Source organism: Acomys minous (genome assembly GCF_964271855.1).
Source record: "Acomys minous genome assembly, chromosome: 10".
NCBI lineage: Eukaryota > Metazoa > Chordata > Mammalia > Rodentia > Muridae > Acomys > Acomys minous.
Genome location: NC_140491.1, coordinates 33,035,284 through 33,045,310, shown reverse-complemented (window position 1 = coordinate 33,045,310; position 10,027 = coordinate 33,035,284). Strand labels below are relative to the sequence as shown.

The window sequence follows — 10,027 nt, the reverse complement described above, 5'->3', positions numbered from 1 at the left end:
TGTTTTGTTTTGTTTTTGTTTTTTCGAGACAGGGTTTCTCTGTGTAGCCTTGGCTGTCCTGAACTCACTTTGTAGACCAGGCTGGCCTCGAACTCACAGCGATCCGCCTGCCTCTGCCTCCCAAGTGCTGGGATTAAAGGCGTGCGCCACCACGACCGGCGGAGAAGGTGTCGGGATTCAAACTCAGGTCCTCTGCAAGAGTGGCACATGCTCTTAAGCACTGAGCCCTCTCTCCTTTCCTTTAAAAAACCTTTTGTTGTTGTTCGGTTGGTTCTTTGAGACAAGGTTTCTTCGTGTAGCCCTGGCTGTCCTGGCCAGCCTCAAGCACACCCCCATCTCCCTTTGGATCTTTTGATTGGCTTCTTCTAAGGTTGTTTAGCATCTCTGGCAAGGTGATTTTGGTCTCTACTCTTGTCTGTGCAAAGTGTGTAGTCATGGAGGGACTGTTTGCTCAATCTCAATGTTTCTCTTCATGTCAGTCGTATCCCTGAGAGCTTTGAGGTCCCATCTATCGCCAGACTCCCTTTAAGCCACAACTGCTCCCTGTGCTCCCAAGGTGAATGCCAAGTACATACTTTTTAACGCTACTTTCAAAAAGTGCATTAGCTGCTGAGGCTATGGATGGGGCCTGATTACAGCCTTGGCTCCATTTCTCCTTCTTCCCAGGGGGACACCCTGATGTTTATTTTATTGCAAATATATTATTTTGTGTCTGCCTTGTGTCGAAACTCCTGCTTTTTCTAAGTGACTGGGTCTTTCCGTGTTTTGTTTTCATCGTTATTATTTGTAGCTTCGTTGTATTAAGAAAAACAGGAGTCATGTAAAATTTCATCTTAAATATTTATCGAGATTTTCTTTGCACGTAAATGACTGTGTGAATATGCTGCAGCTCCTGGGCCTCGTCTCTGCAGCATCGGCGCTATGGAGCTCTCTCTCTCTGGTGCCTCCTGTATCACATGCCTGGTTTATTTATCTTGGTCTTCTGAGTAAAATAAGAGTAGAATCGTAAATAGCAGGGGAAAGACAAGAGCTGTGCTTGTAATAATCTCTCTCTTTCCCTGCCTCCCTCTCTCTCTCTCTCTCTCTCTCTCTCTCTCTCTCTCTCTCTCTCTCCTCTCCTCTCCTCCCTCTGTTGTGTCCGTATTTGTTAGTTAATTAACTCACAAATGTTACCACCTTCATTTGTTGTTGTTACTTCAATATTGTGATGTGGATTCCCTGACCAGCCTTCTTGGTTTTTGCCATCTTTTCATATTAAACCCTCTGCATTCTTTTGTTTTATGGCATCACTCACAAGTGGGAGGCCGTGGAGTGAATATGGGCTGAAACTGTTTCAGCACTGTGCTGTTTCTCTCCTGTCTCCCTGCTCCCTCTCCCGTCTCCCACCCTTCTCTTCATCTTGTAGACTTACAGCTCCCACCTCCCCCCCCCCTTTCTATTCACGATTCTACTCTTATTTTTAAAATAGTCTTGAAGCTTTACTTAGTTAATAATCAAAATCTAAGCAGCTATTTTGGGCTCCATTTTGCAAGAAACAGGGAGTCGGAGCCTCTCCTTTTTGTCCCTGCCCTCCCTTTTCCAGGTGCGTTAATTTCCACAGAACTACAAACCATCTTGCCTCAAATTTAAATACCCTGCTCTTTTGTAATGCATTCTATTTTGCTGGCATTGTTGTAAGTTTATTTAAACTTGTGTCGGCTGCAAGCTTTCTCCCAGTAGCTGCTGTTGTTTTATTCTCTCTAGCTCCAGGATCCTTAGTTGTTTTGGTGACCCTGAGTGTTTTGTTTAAATGGGTGCCTTGGTCAAGCAGCTCCCATGGAGTGAGGTGATGGGCATCACTCTGGAACCTTCATAGATGGCTGGAAAGCTTCGGGCCTGATATACGAGGGTCAATTACCCCATGGTCTCCAGACACCTTTCAGTAGAAGACATGATTTAGGCTTAATTTTAGGTGTTTTTAAGATAATGGATTTATCTTTGCGTTCACATTTTTTCACAGATCTTTTTCATGAAATGGAAGCACTGTGCCACACTGTTCTCTAAATACTGCTCTCTGTGTTCTTCTTCCCAGGACTTCACTTCCAAGAATTAGGAAGTTTTCTTCTATTATGTCTATAGGCACTTTTTAAATTTTCCTACTTCGTCTTATCTGCCCAGTACTTATTTCATCTGCTTCTTTGCTTCCTCCCTCTCTTCCCCCGCCCTCCCGCCCTTCCTCTTCCTCATCTGCCTCTCTCACAGGGTTTGGTTTATATCTTAGGCTAGACTCAAATTTGGGATCCTGTTACCTCTGCTTCCTAAATGCTGGGTTGACAGGAGGAACTTCCAAACCCAGCCGCATTCGTTTGTTTCATTTGCAGTTAGGAATTATTATTACTATTTTTTTTTCAGTTTTTCTTTTCTGAAGCTAAAGCCTGATGTTTACTGCGTCTGAAAGCTTCATGAGACCGGTCACATTTCTCTCTGTTCGCGCTTGACAGAGCTTGCCTTGTGCTGTACAGAGAAAAGCAGGTCATTTTGTTCTAATAGATAGCTCTTTGGGGTACAAGGGTAGCAGACAAGCTAATCACCCTGGGGTGGGGGGTTAGAAACAAGTTCTGGAGGGTGGATAAACAGAATGGGTGATGAATGCCCCAGGATAGGATGGCCAGACGTGGCCTAGACACGCATTGATGGTGTGGGTAAGAGGATGGGGGACCAGCTGAGCCAATGGTGGGGTGTGTTGATTGGTATTCCACTGTGTTCTTCAGTAGATGGTTGCCCTGGTGGTCAGAATTGGGGTGCACGAATCAGTGGGTGTCTGAGTGCATCAGTGGCTTTTTGATGGTTGTATAGACATACTCTTACTAGGTAGCTGCTGTGTCTAGTGACTAGTTAGTTTTTAGGTGTACAATGTGTAGATAGATTTGCATATTCATGATGTTTGGGGGTGTGTGGCTGTCTGGTCACACGAGAATGAATAGGTTTGTTTGTGTTTATGTGGGTAGGAGTGGTTGGAGTGGCCATAATGTGTGGCAGGAGGGACTGGGATGAGAAAGGCTGATGGAGGGTGGCTGACAGTAAGGCTGAGGGTTTAAAGTGGATGTGTGGGGAGTTGGCTAGGGGCTGAGGTAGTAGACGGTAGGTAGGTAGGTGGTAGTCAGAGAGGTGGCTGTGGAGCTGGAGGACTGGCAGTTTCTCCGGCTGCTGTACCTCAGGGCTTACCGGATCTGGATGGGACATTTTGCCTCCCCACTCTCTCTCCTTATCTCTGAGGCGGTCCTGACCCAAGGGAGTGGAGAACCAGCATGCTCTTCTAGGGAGTGGACCTTCTTAGATAGCTGTGGCAAGGCCAACTTAGGTGACTGCTGGTTACCTAGAAACGGTGTTCCTCAGCTCTTAGAGCCAGAGCCTGGGCTGCCTGAGAACTCAGGGGTGAAACTGAAGGCATTGTTCTGCACAGTTGCCAAAAGGTAGGGTACCTGCTCTTAGAGGCTGTTAGATGATTCCCTCCAGCAGTCAGAAAGTTTTGGGGCTTTCTTGACCTGTCTTCACATGTGTGGCTGTCCCTGAGCTGCCTCTCTCCCCTAGCACTGAAAGCCACCTCCCCTGGATGGTAGGGGCTTTGTTCTGGTTGGGACAGCCTCTGTTGCAGCCTCTTCTGACTAGAGTAGGTAGGCCTGGTCCAGGACAGTGCCCTGGGCTGGGACCCTCTGAATTCTACACACACTGGTTCCTCCCAGGACATCTCCACACATCCCTCCAGGCTGGGCAGGCAAGGCTGGTGGAAGGCTGGCCCTCACCTATTAGCTCTAGAGAGCTGGCTAGTGTGAGTATGCACGTGTGCACATGTGTGTGAGTACATGCATGGGCCTGTGTGCATGACTGCATATGAGCCTCTTATGTCTATCTTGGGATCCTTGAGGCTTGAAGTTTCTAAGGATAGAGGACTCTTGTCCTTAACACAACCCAGCAACATCTCAGCTACCCTGGCCCTCTGGGTCTCTAGATGATGCTTGAGCTGTGTCTTTGAATCCTCTCAGTTGGAGAAAGAGCTACTTCAGGAGAAGCTGAGGTTCAGATGGGGGATATGGTTGCCTTCAGGCAGACGGCTTAGCTGGTGGGAAGAGCAGGCCTGGGACCATCTGTCTGGATCCAGGGGGTCCATTTCTGAGATCCTCACTTGAGTCTGGCATGTGCTAATAACATTCTCAAACTCATAACTCAACACCAGTCCCGTCTTTATCACAAGGGACACAGGGCTTCAGCCTGTGCTGGGACTGGTCTCTTGCCCCAGGCTGCAGAGGTAGCACAGGTAGAGGGCCTTATGACATGGGGGTGTCTCCAGGCAGCTTGTGGTGGAGATCCTGCATGCTGCCAGCTGTCAGCCTGCTACCACAGACATCCTCAGAACATCACTCAGCAGCTTTGCCCAGAAACTGGGGACATAACTGGGCCAGAGCAGAAAGAGAATTATTCCCCAGACAGAATTTGAACTGCAGAGCTCCACAGGCTGTGCTGACTCAACCAAGTCATCAACTTTGAGATGAGCACCATAACATTCCTTCTCTGAGCCCCATCCTGGGCCAGGCCTTCCTCAGGAGTACAGGGAGAGGCTAGTTCTGAGTCCCACTTCCCAAGAACCCCCTGCCTGCTGGGTGAGAAAAATAGACCCAGATGTGGGCATGCCATCACAGGTTGTGGCAATTCTGGGAGGTCAGAGTTGTGAAAGAAGAGTCCATGGGACTATAAAAAAAATCTCTCTCTGTCTCTCTGTCTCTCTGTCTCTCTCTGTCTCTCTGTCTCTCTCTCTCTCTCTGTGTGTGTGTGTGTTTATGTGTGGAGAGAGAGAGAGAGAGAGAGAGAGAGAGAGAGAGAGAGAGAGAGAGAGAGAGAAATACCCACTGCTCTTCCACAGGACCTGGGTTCAGTTCCCAGAACCCACAAGGTGCTTACAACCCCTGTAAAGGGCAGGGGTACGACTTCCTCTTTTGGCTTCATGGACACCAGGCACACAAATGGTGCAAGACACATGTGCAGGCAAAACGCCCATATGAAATAAAAAAAATTTTTTTTTTTTTTTGGTTTTTCCAGACAGGGTTTCTCTGTGTAGCCTTGGCTGTCCTGGACTCACTTTGTAGACCAGGCTGGCCTTGAACTCACAGTGATCCGCCTGCCTCTGCCTCCCAAGTGCTGGGATTAAAGGTGTGTGCCACCATGCCTGGCAAAAATTAATTTTTTTAAAGGAAAGGTTGAGTCTAGCGTTGAGGGAAGGGGTGAGGGAGGGGGTGGAATGTGGGAGGGCCTGTGAGCACAGCTGATGCAAGCCAAGAGAATCCTAAGTGGGAGAATCTCCTGGGGACAGGACAGCAGGTTTGAAACCGCCCACAGAGACCAGAGCTTTGAGGACCCCACGGAGAAGGACACATTTAACACATGCAGAGGTACACAGAGCAGGGAGGCCACCAAAGTGCAAGTAGCCAAGACGTCAGGAGAAGAACAACTTCTACCCGTGCACCAAAGCCCTACTGAAGTGTCTCAGCTGCCTTCTTAAGGCTTAATGCTCCCAGACCTAACATGCTTCCTGACAGGTGGGCTCCTGGGGCCTGGTCAGACAAGCCCAAGGGGGTGTCAGCCCAGGTTGTGGCTCTTAGAGGCCCCTTGTTTTCTGCCCAGAGCTCACCCTGGCTGCCTTGTCTTACTTTGCTTGCATGTGGGTTGCCCTTGACTGAGTTGGGAGTCCTGGATGGCAGAGGTGTCTACTTGGGATGTGTGGACTTGTTCTTGGAGGTGGGTTGGAGATGGGACCCTTGTAGGGATGGAGGCTGAGGTACAAAGGAGGCAGAGTGAGGGGTGAAGGTGGGTAGTGGGAAAGAGTGATGGTTTCCAGGCAGCTACTGGATCTAGAGAGAAGAGTCCTTGCTTATGTTGGACTCACTAAGGGATGGCTGTGTTTAAAGTCCTCTGGGGGTTGGCAGAGTGTAGCAAAGTGGGGTGGGGGCTCATGACTTCTAGAAGCCTTGGGGCTTAAGAGGACACCATGTTGCTTTGGGGGGTCTTGGTTGTGGGAGAAAGGTGAGGTTGAAGGTGAACGCTATAGCATGGAATTTTGGGGCTGCCTCATTGGACTGGGCTGCAGCCTGGGGTGGGGCTGTAGCTCTGCCATGGGCCAGGAGGCTTGGAACCACTGGAGCAAAGGGGAGGCGGGTCACTGTAGCCTAGCTGCTTCTCCCTGAGAAAGTAGGGGCAGCAGCTGTGGTGGGCTAGCTACTCTTCCTGGCTTTGCTTTCTCTGTGTGGATGCTCCCTTCCCCCAACCCTCTGGAGCACGCAGAAGGCATTTCTGTCACCTATCAGAGGTGATCAGCCTCTTAGGAAGCATGGTTTTCCCTGAAGCCAGGAGGCTGCTGGGTGACTGGAGTTGGGAGAGGTCTGGAGGCAAAGATGGGGGCCCAGGGAGCAGAGACTGGTTCCCTAGCCAGCAGTTGGTTCCTGCCCTACCTGTCACAGGCACACGGGTGAACCTGTCCCAGGGAGAGTTGGGAGAGCCCAGGGTACACATGGACCTATGAGAGGGGCTATGCGAGTCTGAGAGGAGCTGGGCCTCAAGGTAGGGTGGTGCTCGGTGGTACAGGCTGGTGTGGGGAGTAGGGTGTAAGCTGGGTTGTGCAAGATGAGGAAGATGAGGTTGGCTCTTCTCTGAGGGGTAAGGACATTTGTCCTGACCCCACACAAATCTTAGTCATAACCTGACTGTGACCCAAGCCAGTGGTCACTGTTTACTTAGGGCAGAAACCAATAGGGCCAAGAGGTTAATTTTCACAGCAAGCCTGCGGCAGCGGCATCTCCTGATGGGAGCCCCACAGTGAAATAACGCAGAGATCAAACCTTTCTGTGTGGTGACAGATGAGAGCTGCTGTCAGTCATGGGCCACTAAACATCACAGAAACACGGAGTCCCTGTGCCTTGCCACATGCACCTGTAAGGGGGAAGCAGTCTACACAGCCATCAGCCCTGCCATTGCCCATGCTTCAACACTCCAGGGCCCAGAGAGAGAGAGAGAGAGACAGTAAACACGCCTCTGAATGCCTGGCATTATCAAGCTGAGTCTGGGACTGGAGGAACACGGCGGCTGCTCTTTAACAACCGGTCCTTGGAGGCTTCTGCGTGGTTTGGAGACATTCTCTGTCACCTTCCAAACACCCCACCCCCACTCCTGTGAACCTCCTGAGGGTAAAGAGTGGGCTGCAGGCTTCTTCCCTGTCCCCTACTCCCGGAGCAGTTTCCCTAGGGTGTCCTTGCTCACCTATACATGATACCCACCTGGAACTTTCCATAGGAAGGGGAGGAAGAGGAGAAGATAGCCTCTGCCTCTAGCCACTGTCTGTCCTGCTGGGGCCTCTGCCCAGGGTTCCTGCTTAGCTGGGCATGGTGGTGGCACCCTGTGGCTCTCAGCCTGCACAAGAACTATGGAAGGGTGGAAGCCAATTTGGCCTCAGATTCACTGTGTGTCCCTCAAACTCAGTGGACCTTATTTAGAAACAGAATCTTTGCAGATAAGATGAGTGAAAATGAGAAACCGGCTTGTGCTGGCCCTAGATCCAGTGACAGATGTCTTCACAGGAGGGAAAATTAGACAAGAGTCACCGAGAAGCAGGGGGCCATGTGCAGACAGAGGTAGAGACAGGATGGATACGGCCAGGAGCCAGGAACAGCTGGAGCTCCGGGGCAGGAAAAGGAAGGCTCCTCCGAGCTCCAGAAAGCAGGTGCCCTGCCGACACCTTTGAATTCCCAGCTTCTATAAAACCAACAGGAGAGCTTTGCTTCAAGCCCCAGCAGCTAGAACCCACTCACATGGCTCCGGTTACGGGCTCTGTTCTTGCCAAATGGAGTTCATTTCTTGAAGTTGGAATATTGAACTGGCCTTCTGTGTTACTCGCTGGCTGTCGTGGTGTCAGGTGACTCTCCTGGCCAGATTCTGTTGAGGCTGCTGTTTCTGCTGCCTACTGGTCAGCCCAGGCTGAGGAAATGTGAGCATGTGGTTCCTCCCAGGCCCTCCTCCTCCTCCTCCTCTGTGGGCAGAGGCGACTCTGATCTGGGAGGAAGTTCACCTTTGACGCTGAATGGAAGCCAAGGAACTTCAACATAACCAAGGCCAAGATTGCTGGTAGAGATGATGTTCACTTTCCTCACAACCCCCCAGGAAAAGGTGTTAACAATGACACGCTCGGTGAGTGCACAATGGCAGAAATGAAGTCACATCTGTGCATTTCCACAGTATCAAACATTAATTGAATAACAGTAAAAGTTCACAGGCTTCCAAGTTTCCTCTGTGGCAAAGGGCCAAGCTGTCTCCATTTTCCTTGGTCACTGGCTAAGGAGGGCATGGGTTTCTTTTAGTCAAATCTTTATTTCTAATATGAACCCTCAGTTTACACAAGATACTCCACACAGTAAGTGTATCTATATATGTATGTATGTGTGGGTTACTCAAAGGGTTAAAGAGGCTGCAGGAAGGTTCCCGGAGGTCAAGAGTCCTCAGAGGCAGAGGCATTTGGAAGCAGGGATTTGGTGGCATCCTGGAGGCTTCCAGGCACTTTCCTGGTCACTATCACTCTGACCCTGGGTGGCCCTTTCTGCAAATCTGGCTGGGAGCCTGACCTGCCTCCCAAGTTATGAAAGCAGCATCTCAGAGAGTGCATCTGAGTACAGGCAGGTCACTCTGAGAAGCTTCTGGGGTCAGGGCAGTGCTCCTCCCCCAGGGGCACTGTGCTGCTGAGGGCTGTGTGCAGAGACTCTGCCCTCGTCCCCTCTCCTCCCACTGAGCATGCCTCTCACAGGAATTACAGCACCCCCTCCTCTCATACACCCTATGGGGCATGCTCCAGCTCCTCGGATGAGCAGGGGAGGGGCTCTTCTCTGCTTCTCCTGGGGTCCTCACACTCACCTCTGAGTTCTGACTGAGGCATGCCTGCGACTACTAGGCTACCTGCCTGGAGCCACTTTAGAGGCTGGGGTCCAGACAGAGAGGGTTTAGGAGGATGGGACAGAGCTTGCAGGCCTGGAGTAGGGTGCAGGCTGCTTGCTTCCCTGGGTCTAAAGATGCTGACTCCACGTTATGTAACAAAATAAAATCATTTCTAGGAGCGAACTGTAAAATTCTAGTCTGCAAACCTGTCTCCATAAATCTGAAAGGCATCTTTAACCCAGGCTCAAACAAAACAGACTCAAAGCTATTCGTAACCTCACAATGGAGGAAGAGGCCGAGGAGCTACCTGAAGTGCAGAGGCCAACCGTAGATGCTGCACTCTTTCCTGGAATGGGGAATCACAGGCCCTTGCAGATGGTGAAGACAAAAAAACCCCAAGCTGTTGCTCCCATGTTTGCCTGACCACCAAACCGTGGCATCCAGCAGCTGTCTGGCAGTGCCCCACACCTGTAGTCCCAATGCCACCCACTTGAGATGGTGCCACGCATCATAAGGTGGGTGTCAGTCCCTTCTGCAACATAAACAATTGACAAATAGGGGTGCCCAGGACCCTTTGCAGTATTAATTTTCTAGAGCAGGTCCCACACTCTAGGGAAATACTTTACCTATCTTTACCCTGTGGCTGCTAAGGACTTTGTAAAGGAGACAGACAGACAGACAGAGTAAGGCCACAGCCACCCGGGGCCCCACCATAGACACCTCCAGCTGTTCAGCCAGTCTGAAGCTCACAGGAACGTGTGCTTCATGTCTTCCCATGACTTTATTTCATAGGCATCAATGACTGTATTACTGACCTGGAGGATGCAGCCGTCTTGCTCCCTGACTCTGGGCTGCTTACCCTCCAGGAGGAAGAGGGTTCACTATCCAATTCTCTGATTCTTCCCTGGTTTGTCTGGTGACCAGCCCCATCCTGAAGTCACCAGTCACCTCCCTGGTACTCCAGGCACTCTTGGCTCTCTGGAGATTGCAAAGACTTTAGGAGTGTTGTGCCCAATGCAAAGGAGAGAGAGAGAGAGAGAGAGAGAGAGAGAGAGAGAGAGAGAGAGAGAGAGAGAGAGAG

General features: G+C 50.5%; 1 long non-coding RNA gene across 1 annotated transcript; it reads right to left on the bottom strand.

Annotated features, from left to right (window-relative positions):
- Positions 1-826: 826 nt before the first annotated feature.
- Positions 827-7,997, bottom strand: LOC311607082. Its single transcript, XR_014782526.1, has 2 exons — positions 7,847-7,997; positions 827-982 (listed from the first exon to the last, which is right to left on the bottom strand). It is a non-coding gene; the product is annotated as an uncharacterized lncRNA (long non-coding RNA).
- Positions 7,998-10,027: the final 2,030 nt, after the last annotated feature.